Source organism: Lathyrus oleraceus, chromosome 3, assembly GCF_024323335.1.
Source record: "Lathyrus oleraceus cultivar Zhongwan6 chromosome 3, CAAS_Psat_ZW6_1.0, whole genome shotgun sequence".
Lineage (NCBI taxonomy): Eukaryota > Viridiplantae > Streptophyta > Magnoliopsida > Fabales > Fabaceae > Lathyrus > Lathyrus oleraceus.
The window spans coordinates 429,723,739-429,739,779 of NC_066581.1; positions in this window are offsets into that span (position 1 = coordinate 429,723,739).

Sequence of the window (16,041 nt, forward strand, 5' to 3'; positions counted from 1 at the left end):
ATGGTGGCCTCTATACGAGGTAAGGTGTGCATAACGGGAGGTGGCACAGACATGACCGGGCTAGATGCCGGCATGGAAGCAAAAGTAGGCGTAAAGCCTTTAGGCATAAAGTTGGACAACATTCGGAGGCGCAAAATGGGCAGTGGCAGCAGGCATGGTAGAGGTAGTCCCCTCTGAAATAACTGCCCTCTGAGGAGGAGGAGTTGCAGGTGTTGGAGAAGCTTGACTCTGAGCAGCAAGAACTGACTCCATCATGGAAGTCAGGCAGGCGATCTCGTCCTTTAGCTCTCTGTTCTCTTGCTCTAGATGTTCCACAATTTTCAAGTGATTGGCGTGGGTGTTGTACCGGTGAGTCAGCTTGGCTAAAGCACATAAGAAACACCAATGAGACATCTGGCGAAAGAGAAACCTGCTTTTGCACATGATGCATGAAAGGCAACGCTTGTTTATTTTATTTTTTGTTTTCAAGGAACTTACTTATATCATTTGCATATATATATATATATATACATATATATATATATACATATATATATATATATATATATATATATATATATATATATATATATATATATATATATATACATATATATATATATATATATATATATATATATATATATATATATATATATATATATATATATATAATATACATATATATAAATATACATATATATATATATATATATATATAAATATACACATATATATATATATATATACATATATATATATATATATATATATAAATATACATATATATACATATATATATATATAAATATACATATATATATATAAATATACATATATATATACATATATATATATATAAATATACATATATATATATATATATATATATATATATATATATATATATATATATATATATATATATAAATATACATATATATATATATATATACATATATATATATATACATATATATATATATACATATATATATATATATATATATATATATATATATATATATATATCAAAAATTGCAATGATTTTTATATGACCAAAAATCTCTTTTAATTTATAATTGGAAGGATTACATTGAGTACTTTCAGAAACCAAAAAATAAATATACAAGAGAAAAGGAGACTAGTCATCCTAAGGATCCCTAACAACAGTGTCAGAAGACCTAGCTGAATGCGGGTACTTCCTTCGAATGTGACGGATCTTAGTGTCAAAAGAAGCCTTCATCTGAGTCTTCTCGAGGACAAGCTGATCAATAATCTTCTTCCATGCAACGGAAGGCTGAGGCATGCTAGAGGATTAAACCTCTGACTCTCTCTGTCTCTTTGTCACTCGGTCTTCAAGTAGCTCAATAAGTGCATTTTTTCCCTAGACTCCAACTGCAACTCTTCATGCTGTTTACAAACAAATAGAATGGGGGGATGAGAGAAGAATTCATTAATTATATTTTTATGTTTGACAAGACCTTCAGACGTGTGCCTACGTACCAACATAAAAATGAGGGATCAAAACCTCGTAGTTCGTGATACAAATTTCAAAGTGGATGCATTGCTTTTAACAAAAATTGAGTTTGAAAGGCACTAAGGCCTGAAAGTTTAAGTCAAGTATAGTTAAGTTTATTTTCAAATTTTATTTCAGAAAAGAAGTTTGAAAATGCAATGGCATAAGGCCAAAGTTTCTATCTTTTTGCAAAGTGGTCAAAGTTTAGAACAAAATAAGTTCAATCAAAGAAGGTTTTGAAAAGGGAGGGAGAGATTTTGAAATTAAATAAATGGGGAGAAGATCAATAGACTAATCCTATGCACAAAATTAAAAGTTAAGAGTTGAAAAGATATGACCAATGGGTAGCAATCCAATAGACAAGAATGTCAAAAAAACCCATAATTCCTTTGGACATTTAGAATCAAGCAACACACAAATGCACAATTATATTATCTTGGAGAGCAAAGGCATCAAATAAAGATAGCCACATCCAAGCTTAGCTATTCCATGATCTTCTTTATATTAGCCCATGTAACAGATGAAGTCCATAAGTCACAGGTTCAAAATAACAGTTTCATAATGATCATGTTGTAGATGAACTCAAAGGGATCTTGAATGATGTATTAGATGAAGTTTCAAATTGCAAGCACTTGGTTTCATAGAAAGTTGGCATTGGCCAAGTCCTTTAGCATATGAATGTTGCCTAAGTTCTAAGTCCATTTATCCAAGATCAAGCCAACAATCCACATAAAAGTTTTTTAGGGCTTTTGTTGTTATTATGTACATTAATGGTCAAAGACCACACAAACAAGCAAAGTATACACAAACAAGATATATCACACAATATGGTCCAAGTGGACAAAGTGAAAATTACATTAACATAAACAATTAGAATGGTATGAATAATGACAAATGAATAAGGACTAAAATTAAATGATATTAAAGTAAATGGCTTAAAATTAAAAGTTAGTTATTAATGAGTTAGAAGTTAGTATTGTTTTGCTTTTGCTTTTCATTTTAAGACATTCTTTGGAGAACACTCAACTCACTTATCACAAGCATGGATCCTTGAGCCAAGACATCTTCCAAAGGAAGGAAAAAAGGCCAAGTTTCCACACAATACCATGAAATAGGGGAGACTTACAATCTCACTAACTAGAATGCTATGCCTTTTGTGTCACAAACTTAGCGCTATGTTAAGCACTCGTAGTTGGACTTATGTAGAAGTCACAACTATTTGACACCGGGCAATAGATTTTTGATGTTAATGCATGTTAGAGACATAGTATAATGGACTATGCTCATGAAACATACCACACACAAAAAGAATATGCAAAATAAGTGACCTAATCTCATCCATACTTATGTTGATTTTTCAATCAACTAGCCTTAGGACTTTGAGATAGCATAGGCCAAATGAAATAGATGCATAAAGAAGGGGAATGACATGAAGAGGGAAGGGAATGGATCACAACTCAAATTGGTCAAAGGAAGACTTTAACCAAATTAATATCACTCACTCATTTTGGGAGATGGAATGTACATTCCATCAATCCCCTAAATCCAATGATATTAACTTGACAAAGTCAAATCAACCTTGACCAATGCCCAACAACAAGGGTCAAACTCAAACAAGTCATTACAATTGGTCAACACAATTAATTGGCATTTATTCAAATTAAAAATACTAAAATAAGGCATTTAAATTAAATATGGTTTGTCAAATTCCTAAAACCTCATCAAAACACCAAAGAAATGCCCATGACATTTATCATAGGTCAAACAAGGCCAAAGGACCTTGGAGAAAAAATTTCAGAATTTTTAAAGACTTAAAAGCATTTTTAAACAATTAAAAATAATCACAAAATCAATTAAATTGTGAAAAATATTAACAATGACCCAAAAAATAATTCTAATTCAGAATATGAAAGAGGAAATTATTTGAAATTACTTGGTGATACTCTTATATTTTTTGGATCAATATTAAAATAATATGAATGAATGAAAATAAAAGGAATAAAACAAAAATCAGAAAATGTGAAAAAATGTGAGCCACTTGATCTCCCTCATTAATTGAGGTGGCAGATCAAGTGGCCTAAAACGCGCGTTCCACTAAACATACGAGTCAGCGCGCTGCAGGGATGGTAATCACAATGGACGCGTGAGATTAAAACATTTTGGAATGATCATGTGGCTCAAAACCTGTCCAGCACACCACCGACGCTGGACCTCCGGTCACCTTCTCAGGCGAGGCTCACCGGATTGGTTCAGTCATCACCATCACATAAATGAAAAAGGAGGACATGATCTGAAAGAAAAAATGGCATAGAGTGTAAGACCCTAATTTTGACCCTAAGATCCCTCACGGCATCATATCATTGCTCAGTGTATTGCCTCAAGGATCAGAGCATGTTTGGTTCCTTAACCCTAGGGTTGGGATTTGTTTGAGTGTTTTGAGACCACCAATCATGCTTGTATTGTATATTATTGCTTTTCTTACTTGTTTACTAACCAAAAGCACAAAAATATGTCACTAATTCTTTTTGTTTTGAAGCTCAAGTGATCATGTGCTCCAATGCTCCTAGGAGGCTCCTAAGCTCAATGAAATGGATAGATAAAGATGAGAAAAAGCATGGAAATGGTCCACAAAGATCCTAATCATCATATATGTCTCCCAGGCATCTCAATTTGCCTATTTTATCAAGATAACCCAAAGGGCTTGAGGATTGATTCCCAAGGAAACCCTAATTCAACTGTGCCATGACCGTGCCTTGCTCATGAAGCAACCTTAACCTATGATCAAATTTAATCAAGGGAAGTTCTTTAATTCATTATTTATGCATATATGACCAGTCAAGTCATCTGACTAAACTGAGGTCCACTGAGATACAACTTGTGATGTGTTTGTCAAATGAAGATGACCCCAAGAGAAACAATGTTCTTAAGAACCATATGAACAACTTTAATGTTCATAAAAAATTCATTTGGAACTTGGAAGATCATCATTCATTTCAAAACATTATAGGTCCTTTTTACTTAAACCCTAATTTTGGGTCAACTTCCCAAGGACCTAACTTCCTTAATTTTTATGATTTTGAGGTGAGACCAAATGAATTGGAAAGTTTAAGATGTATAATTCAAATGTTATGTTGGACAAAATTTCATAATCCTAAAATAAATACATGTGATAATACAAAACATTATAGGTCACTTTGTACCTAAGTCATTGAATTTGAAAAAGTGCCCAACTTCAAATGCCCATAACGTTTTCATGAAAAATCCAAATGATACAAAATTTGAGTCTAAATTTATCACCTTGAAAAGATCTACGACTTTTATGTTGAAGGTTTTTCATTTGAAGCTTGTATCATGGAAGCAGAGGGGCTTGAAGAGGCTTGCTTTTGGTGAAAATTTTCAAAGAGTGACTTCCCATGTGTCAGTTTCGACAGCCATTTTTTACTAATTTCCAAATGCCAAATGAATTTTTACCCAACATGACTTTTGTTCCTTATTTCAAGGGCTTTCCAACCATTACTCACATTACTTTTTTTGACTTCCCATGTGTCAGTTTCGAAGAGTTCATTCTTTATGTCCATTTTAGCATTTCATGTTATAATTTGGTATGCAAGCTTGTTTAGTTCATTGTGCACGTCCAAATCCATTCCATGAGGTATCAGCAAGGTGTTTCACTCATTTTTGGGCCTGCTACAGGCTTGCACAGGCCCATGCAAGCAAAGTTCAAATTCTATGCACACGAGGGAACCATGCTTCACAACCCTCTTCAGCTATAAATAAAGACTCAATCTCATTCATTTCTCAACCTGATGGAGACCTGAAGTGTTGCAGAATTAAAATCCCAACCATTACCAAAGGAATCTTCAGATTTTTCTCTCTTTTTCAAGCTTGAAATTCAACATCATTAGTTGATTTTCAAAGCTCAATTCCTTAACCTACCATCTCCATTACATCTCTAGAGCAAAAGCAGATCAAGATCTTGAAGAATTCGTGGCCTTAGAAGCTCCATTTCAGAGGTAGAACTTCAAACTTTTTGGATCTAGATCTTGCAATTCAATGTAGTTTTCTTTGGTTTATGTGGTTTTCTAAAGTCCTCACACTTGAAGTAGGCCAGTGGTGGTCTCAATTGTTAATTTCACGCATTTCCAGTTGACATACCATGATCTTCCATCTCACATTTCTCTCTAAATAGGAAGAGTGAGGAAGATCCATGGGCACAGGGGTGATGTACATCACCTGAGCTTCATTTTGATGTCCTTATTTTTTATTTTCATTACAAAATTTTTCTCTGCAAGTGGTGGCTGGAATCTGGTATCTCACCGGAGAAGATGGTGGTTTCCACCACCATCCCCCCCGTGTATGTTTCCCATCCCTTGGATCGTGTCTCAATGTTATAAGCCTGAGCATCCATTGTGATTACTTGATTTAATGCATTATGTCGCGCGTTTGACTTCAGCGTATCATGCGCCCTTGCCTCTGAGCCATTGATCTATGCCACGTCAATTAATGAGTTTGATCTGGTGGCTGCGCTTTTTTCTATTATTCCTATTTTCCTTTTAATTTCAGATAATTCCTTTTATTTTCAAAAATTCATAAAAAATTTATTTGAAGCCACAAAAATATGAGACCAATTCCAAAAAATTTCTTGAAAAATCTATTTTCATATTTTGATTTTTAATTATTTTTGTGACTTCATTTAATATTTTTTGTGAATTATTTGATGTTTAATAGTTTTAATTCATTTTAAAATACTTTCTGATATTTGAAAAATCCAAAAATATTTTCCTAACACCTATGGATAATGATAAGTCAATGAAAAATAGTTTCATCAATTTCTTATTTGATTTGAGATTTATTTGAGATTTTAATTCATATTGTGTTATTTTTTTATTGTTTTTAATTGTTTTTATATAGTTTTTTATTTCTAAAATTGTTGAGAAAATTTGTCAAAGTTTGTTTGACCATGTTAGACCTATGAGAATTTAATTGGACTTGTTGAAGTTGATTTGAATTCAATTTGAGGTTTGACCATATTTTGATTATTTTATTTTTGCATTTATTTTTAATTCAAAAAAATACCAAAAAATTATGATTGACTTGTTGACTTGTAATCTTCATTCCTTTTCTATTTAGCATTGATTGATGATGACTTGGTTCACATTTGACCAATTGAGTTTGATACTTGAATTCTCTTCCCCTCCCTTTCATCTTCATCCCATTCTTTTCATAATTTGCCCAATGAGTTAATGTCTTAGGGTTCGTCTTGACAAATGAGAGATTTAACCTTCTTTGATCCAAACCAAACTCAACTTGATCTAAGATCAAGTGAGTTGTTTTGTGTCCAAGATAGGTTGCTTCTTGGTCAAGCAAAAAACCTAAAGTCCATACAAGGCCCTTCCCCTTTTGTTTTGGCATGTGAAGTTTGTGGAGCTTGGCTTACTAGTCATGATCTCTAGCTTGTGTTTATTTTCCTATAGTTCTATTGACCGACCTCAGATAGGTGTGACTACTACATTAGTCCACTTACGATTGCTTAACATAGCGCTACATTTTCTTATGACAAACTAACATAACTTCACTAATTACTAACTTTAATTTGAGCATTTAATTTCTTACCCTTTATTTTTAATGCCATTTATTTCTTGCTCATTTATTCATATTGCTTTTCATTTTGCTCACTTGAGCACATATTTTATGTTTATGTCATTTTTCTTTTGCTCATTTGAGCTCATTATTATATATAAATATATTGTTATCTTGTGGTTGTTTTGTCTTTGTTTTGTGTGAACCCAATGCAAAAAGGAAAAAAGACTTAGAATTAGGACATACCCATGCTTAAAGGAGTTCAAGAGCAACTAGGCCTCATGCCTTTAGAATGATAAATTTCAAAGTTGACCTTGAAGGAGTTCTCATCTAAACTTCATCTTTGTCCATTCCCCTTATTGTGTTGTGAACTATTTGATGTTTGCTCTTGTGTGATAGGGATCCCATCTTGAGATAGTAAAGAGGACCATTGTCATGAGTAACCAAGTTAAGAAAGACAAGCCAAATGGAGGTCCTAGGAGCTTGAATCCAAATTGTTTGATTATTGTATGTTTGCTAAGTCCAAAAGAAAGGAGCATCTTGGATCATCTCTATGATTTCAAGAAAAGGAACTCCAAGGGTTTATCTTTTCTCTCTCATCTTTGTATGCTTTAGGAGTAGCCCTTCTCTTCTTCTCCTCACTCTAACCAAGCCAAAATCTTTTTCTTCAAACATTGACTTTGTTTCAAACTAGAAACCTAGGCCTTATGCCTTTGACTTTTCAAAATCTTTTCATAAATACTCATTGTGAATAAATCTTAAATCCTATTTTGATTCCCTTTTTGTGAATACATCTAACTTGAAAATATAACCCACTTCAAGTTATTTTTGTGGTTCCAATGGCCACCTTTGTTAAAACTTTTCATAAACATTAGTCATAGGTTTGAGTTATCATAGTGGTTGATGTGAATATTACCTCATCCTTAGTGATTGGATTATAAGTCTTCCATACTTATTATAAGGTTAACCCCTCACTAGTATGTTGAAGCCTTCCTCACATGGTGGATTGTTGGTTTAGGTTGAGTTTTCTCCCTTTGATAACAAAAGAACTTAAGGCTTTTGATCAAATCAATTCTCCAATCTTTGTGATTTTTACCCCGAACTACGAGGTTTTGATCCTCCTTTGTGATGGTACGTAGGCAATGGGTTCATCCATTCAAACAACAAAATTTGTAAATATAATCTATTCTCTTCTCATCCCTCCAATCTTTTTGCACAAATCTTTTCACAAATACCAACCTACAACACATATTTGCAAAAAGGGTTCCCTTAGAGTGCTAAGGATGTTTTGGTTGCGTAAAACCTTCCCATTTCATAACCAACCCCCTTACCTAGACCTCTGACATTTTTATTAGTTTTTGATTTGAAAAACTTCTTACCTTGGCTTTTGTTCGCTTTTTAGCCTTTCCTTTGGACAAATAAAAGTGCGGTGGCGACTCGAATTATATGTTTACTTTTGGTTTAGTCAATAAACCTAAATGTAACGAAAACCCCGCTACATAGAGCACGAATCTGACCTCAATTTTAACTAACTCCACATATATAAAAAGATATGAGGAGTTGAATTTTGAGGTATGTCAACTGAGTTGCTTCGATTTGACCTATAAGAAACTCAATCTTCTTTCCTACATTGGTAGGACTTCAGACAACCAAAGATCCAAGAGAATTGAGTAGAATTGAGTGAGAATCGAAGAGATGAAGTTTTCTGAAAATTACCTTCAATGCTATGCAGTTCTTGATGTTGCATGCTCCAAACATGATCTGATCACACTTGAGAAACTAGAAGGACGTAATTAGAGAGGTTGCAAGGCTTTGGATCCAGGAGTTCTTGAATCTCCAACAGTTAAGATTCAAACTCAAATTTCAAATTGAAATTTCTCAGGTTTTCCTTTAGAATGTGAGGGTTTCAAGGAAGGGGGGGGGGGGGAAGTTGGCGTGCAAGGTGTGATTCAAATGAGCACAAAGGTCATGTATTTATAGCCTGAATGAATGATATTTACACACTTTAAAAATTTGTCCAAAATTAGCAATGTTGATGGCACGAGTGCATGGGCATGTACAGGCCCATGATGCAATGCAAAAAGGTCCAAAATGATTCCAATTGAGGTATGAATGAAGCTTGAATGGCAAGGCATTATGAACTGAAGTTTATGCAATTGATTCTTTCCAATGAAGCAGCCCTGTTAAAGCCATGTGCAGACTAGCAAACCTCATCCAAAACGCATGAAATTGGGTTCTTTGAAAAGCTTGGATCAAGGGGAACAAGTTTGATATTCAACACTTTTTTATCTGGAGCTTGGAACATGGAGAATTTTGAGGTGGAAGTTTGGAAATTTCAACATGTTGAAATTTTTCTAAGTGTCAAGCCATATATCTCAATATTCCACCTTGCTTAACTTTTTATGTGAGCTTTAAATGAGAAAAGTGTCTTTATCAAAGTTGTAGATATTTCAAATACCTGAAAAATTGTCACCAATTTCATGTCATTTGGATTTGGAATGATAGAGTTATGCATTTTTGAGTTTTGGAAAAATCACTTCTTCAATGGTATAAGTAAAAAATGACCTATAATGTATCCTCATATCACATGCTTATAAAAGTTGAATTTGATTTCACTTCAAACATCAAAGTTGAACTAGACATATTGAATTTGATTGTGCAACTTTTAAATCTTTCATCTCATAAAAATTGAGCAAGTTATGGCCTTGGGAAGTTGACTTTCAAATTAGGGTTTAGACAAAATAACCTATAATGTTTCAACATAGAAAATGATTTTCCAAGCAAAACTAGATCTAGGCATCAACATGAAAGTTGTTTGGAATGTCATTTAGAGTAACGTTTCTCTTGGAATCATTTTTATATGGTGAAAATTGTAGGATATAGGGTCTAGGGAGACCCAGTTTTGATCAGATGAATTCATCTAGCCAACCACCATGAACCAACTTGCTAACCTTCAATCCTCTGGACTTTATTGGCTCATGGTAGATCATATATGCATAAGATGATTAATTTTGAAGTGTCCCTTGAGAAATTTGATTAATTGGTAAGATAGCTTGTTGGAGAAGTTACTCAAGATACCCAGTCAAACTAGGGTTTCCAAGGCAAATCACCCTTAAACTCTTGAAGAAAATTTGATCAATATAACATGTAGGAATCAATGGAACTCATATATGATGCTCATAAACATTCTTGGATCAATTCATATAAAGACATATTTTTGGTATTTTGGTTAGTAAATGATAATATACAAGTATGATACAATCACATAGTGCTTGGTGATCTCTCCCTAAACAAACCCAATGAAAGAGGGGTAAGGAGGATGCCAAGGTATGATCCCAATGCTAATGCTTATGATGAAATTGGGGTCTTACAATGGGCTGCAATCCAATAGACAAAAGTGTCATATAGAAACCCCGATTTCCCTTGGACTTTAGAATCAAGAAATGTCAATACACAAATAGCAAGGTGAAGAGCAAGGCATCAAATGAAGATAGGCACATCCAAGCTTAGCAACTCCATGGTCTTCTTCATAATTCCCCATGCATCAGATGACTTCAAAATATGGCATTAGACACAGGTTCAAAATAACAACTTCATAATGATCATGTTGCAGATGAACTCAAGTGGATCTTCAATATTATATTAGCTGAATGTTCACTTCACTAGCACTTGGTCCAATAGTCTCATATCAAACCAACAATCCACACAAAATGTTTTTTAGGGTTTTTGTTCTTATTATGTACATTAAGGTCAAAACACCACACAAAACAAACAAGTATATACAAGCACACAATATTACAAAATATGGCCCATGGGAAAAAGTGAAAATGGCATTAAAGTAAACAAATTGAATGGTACGAATAATAGAAAATGAGATAAAAGCTTAAAATTAAAGTGCATAAAAGTGAATGACTTGAAATTAAATATTAGTTGTTAGTTAATTAGAAGTTAGTATTGCTTTTTCTTTGTTTTGTTTAAGTCATTCTTTGGAGAACACTCAACCCACTTATCACAAGCATATGTCCTTGAACCAATACGTCTTCCAGAGGTAGGAAAAAAGGTCAAGTTTCTTCCACACAATAACATGAAAGAGGGGAGACTTACAATCTCACTAACTAGAATGTTATGCCTTTTTGTGTCACAAATTTAGCACTATGTTAAGCAATCATAATTGGACTTATCTAGAAGTCACAACTATTTGAGGTCGGGAAATAGAATTTTGGTGTTAATGCATGTTAGAGACATAGTATAATGGACTATGCTCATGAAACATACCACACACAAAAAGAATATGCAAAGAGGTGGACCTAATCTCATCCATAGTCATGTTAATTTTGCAATCAACTATCCTTAGGATATACAGATATCATAGGTCCATGACATGAATGAATAAAGAAGGGGAATAAGATGAAGAGGGAGGGAGAATGAATTCAACACAAATTGGTCAAAGAAGGACTTTTACCAAACTAAGATCATTCATTAATTTTGGAAGATGGAATGTACATTCCATCAATCCCCTAAATCCAATGATCTTAACCTAACAAAGTCAAATCAAACTTGACCAAGGCCCAACAACATAAGTCAAACTCACAAAGTCAACTAAAATGGCTCTACATAATTTATTTGGCATTTAAACAATTAAAAATAATAAAAATATACATTAAATTAAATAATGGTTGATCAATTTCCTAAAACCTCATAAAAACACCAAAGAAATAGCCATGAGATTTATCATAGGTCAAACAAGGTCAAAGGACCTTGGAGAAAAAAATTCATCATTTTTGGAAACTTAAAAGTATTTTTAAACAATTAAAAATATTCACAAAATCAATTAAATCATGAAAAATAATAATAATGATCAAAAAAATAATTTCAATTCATAAAATGAAAGAGGATTTTCTTTACATATTTTGGGTGAAACTCTCATATTTTTTGGATCAATATTAAACTTAAAATGAATTAATGAAACTAACACAATAAAAAGGAAAATCAATTAATCAGAAAAAACGTGGACCACTTGATCTTCCTCATTAATTGAGGTGGCAGATCAAGTGGATCCAAACGTGCGTTCCGCCATACACTTGAGTCAGCGCGCCACACAAACGGTATTTGTGAAGACATGGCTTCTCGAGTATTTTGATGAAGACAACGATGCACGTACAGGGTCAATCATCAAAGAATGAATCAAGACTTCAATAGAGCAAATTCACACAAAGTTTCAATCATACATAGCTCAAAGTCGCTCGAGAAATTGATCACAAAGGTATTGAAATTTAATCTTAGTTAATGTTTATATATAAAGTGTTTAATTGATTGTTGCATGCATAATATGATATGGACACTTAGAATTTATTTCAAAATGGTTACAGCTTTTAAAGGTTCTCAATTTTTCCTTTTTTCAATAGTGGTAACCGGTTAACACTTTTGGGGTAACCGGTTAACCCGAAACAAAACTCAATTTTTGGGAAGATTTTGTTAGCATGTAACCGGTTAACACTTTCATGGTAACCGGTTACATAGTTTAAAATTTGAATTCAATTAATGTAACCGGTTAACACAAATTGGTTAACCGGTTACTACTGGGAATTTTTGTCGAAAAATTGCAATTTTTTTTTATAATTTCAATTCATGCTTCTTCTCTATGAACTATGGCATCCATTGGTTGTTTAGACCTGTTAAAAGAGGTTCATAGAAGGATATTTAAACTAAAAATTTTCGGATTGCAAATCACCTCCTTAAAATTTCATTTTCACAATCTTTCTTTGTTTACTATTTTCAAAGATAAGTGTCCAAAATTCATATGCATCATTTGAACATTTCTATAAACATTGTGAGATTGATTATTCCAAAAGGAGAAGATCAATCCTTTGATTGATGTGCAGACATTTCCAGATTATTTAAACTTCCATTTAAATTATACACTTGTTGTTCTTCACATCTTAATTTTTCCAACATTAGTGGAATTAAGATTGTGATTGTTTTATCCTTACTTGTTTGATAGTAAGAGGTGCATAGGAGAGGATTGTTCTCTTATCACTAAGAAGGTTTCCTTGTTGTTTAGAAATAAGAGAGTCACTTTGAGAGGGTTGTTCTCATAAGTGGACTTTGTTGGAAATCCAAGAGTTTGTTCTTGGTGGTCTTTGTTGGTTATTGTAAAAGTCCAAACAAATAGTGGAAATCTCTTTCTTGTTGGAAAGGGGACTGGATGTACCTTCGGATTGTGAAGGGAACCAGGATAAATCTCTGTGTCATTATTTTTCTACACTTTACCACTTTCCTAAACACCATTATAAACCAGAAAAATAATCCTTACAACAAGAAAATTTCAAGGTTTCTAATTCACCCCCCCTCTTAGACTGATTTCAGACTTACAATTGGCATCAGAGCAGGTTATAGGTATCCTATTCCTAGACGATCCAAAATGGCTTCCGCAAATAATAATCTAGTCTTCAGAGATGGTGGTAGCAATAACAAGCCTCCACTATTCTGTGGTGAATACTTTGACTTCTGGAAAATTCGGATGAAGGCTCATTTAGAAGCACAAGGAGAAGAAATGTGGGATGCTGTCCAAAATGGTCCTTTTGTTCCTACAACGGTTGTTAACGGCGTTGGTTCATCAAAGCCTAAAACTTCATGGGATGATGATGATAAGAAGAAGGTCCTCTATGATAAAAAGGCAATAAATCTTCTTCAAAGTGCACTCAGCATGGATGAATTCTTTCGCATTTCGGCATGTACAACGGTAAAACAAATATGGGATACCTTGGTAGAAACTCATGAAGGAACTGCCGAAGTTAAAAGATCAAGATTAAATACCTTGAGTCAAGAATACGAGTTATTCAGAATGCAGCCCGGAGAATCCATCCTTGACTTTAAGAAAAGATTTGTGCACTTGACAAATCATCTAAAAGCTCTAGGTAAGACTTTAAGTAATGATGAATTGAATCTTAAAGTGCTTAGATCTTTAACCAGGGAATGGCAACCAAAAGTGACGGCAATATCAGAAAAGAAAAGTCTCTCCACAATGACTTCCGCTACATTGTTTGGAAAACTTCAAGAATATGAGACGAAACTTGGAAGACTTGAAAAACATGAGAATCAAGATAAGAAGTCCAAAAGCATCGCTCTGAAAGTTGACTCCAAAGATGTTGAGAAAGATGACAATCTGGAGGAGGATGAAAACTTCTTGTTACTTGTTAAAAGGCTAGGCAAATTTTTCGGTAAGAATAACAAATCTTCCTTCTATGCAAAAAGAAAGAAACACTTCAAGAAAAGAGAAGCTTCCACTTCAATGCAAGAGGTAACATGTTATGAATGTGGTAAGCAAGGCCACATAAAACCAGATTGTCCTCAACTACCTAACCAGATTGTCCTCAACTACCTAACCAGATTATCCTCAACTAGATTGTCGCATGGGAAGATAACGAAATAAGCTCGTCATTCGACTCAGATAGTGATGAAAGTGCAAACCTAGCATTAATGGCCTCACACCATTCCGATGATGAAGTAAATGAGGTTAGTAATGATTTTTCGCTTTTTGATAATGATGTGCAAGGTGCCATAGATGAATTATTAAATGAATGCAAAATTTTGTATAAAACTATATCATCTCAAAAGAAACAAATCTCAGTTTTGGAAGAGAAAATTGAGAAAATGGAAAAAGGTTTTGAAGTTGAAAAAGAAAAGATGATTAGTGATCAAAAACAAAATTTTGTATGCAATAAATGTGAGTCACCTTCTTTTCAAATTGTCCAACTAAAAAGAGTTCTTGAAAGATACGAAAAAGGAAAATTTGGATTGGAGGGTGTACTTAGCCAACAAAGATATTCAAATGATAAAAGTAGGTTTGGTTACTCAAAGTTTTCAAAACCAAGCTCAAACAAGACAATCTTTGTTAAGGCAAGTGACCAACCAATCCAAGAGAAAGTGAACAAACCTAAAATAGTTCATCATTATCCTAAAAAGAAAAACCTTGTTAAGAAGAAGTCTTATCCTTCTAGGTATAGAAGTAATTTTGAACCAACATGCTTTTATTGTGGTATTAAAGGCCATACACCTAATGCTTGCTATATTAGAAACTTTAGTGTTGCTACTGGGCATTACGTATGGGTAAAGAAAGGCACTAATTATGAAGGACCTAAAGCAACTTGGGTACCTAACAAAACTTAATTTGTTTTGTAGGCTTGCTTGGAATCCACATCAAACTTATGGTATCTCGATAGTGGGTGTTCCAAGCATATGATGGGAGACATCAACAAATTTTCAAATCTAAAGCTTAAAGCCAAGGGTTTTGTTACATATGGAGATAACAACAAAAGAAAGATTCTTGGCAAAGGCATTGTTGGTGCACCACCTTTCACATCCATTGAAGATGTTCTTTATGTCGAAGGACTAAAGCACAATCTTCTTAGTATTAGCCAACTATGTGACAAGGGCTTCAAGATCAAGTTCACTAAAGATGAGTGCTTGATAGAAGACGAAGTCACACATGAGGTTAAACTTAAAGGTAAACGACTTAACAATATTTTTATGATTTCCCTTAATGACTTGTCTTTGAAGTTAAAGTGTCTCATGGCAAACAACAACGATTCATGGCTTTGGCACAAAAGATTCACACATATTCATATGGAACATTTGAATAAGTTGATCAAGCATGACCTCGTCATTGGTTTTCCTAAGATGAAGTTTATCAAAGATAGACTTTGTGATGCGTGCCAAAAGGGGAAACAACATAAATCAACTTTAAAATCCAAAAATGTAGTGACCACTTCAAGGCCATTACAACTGTTGCACATGGACTTATTCGGTCCATCAAGAACAAGGAGCTTCGGAGGTAATATTTATGCCTTAGTCATTGTTGATGATTTCTCTAGATACACTTGGACTCTCCTTTTAGTGCAGAAAAATGATGCATTCAAAGTATTTAAGAAGTGTGCAAAGCAAATCCAAAATGAGAAGTCACT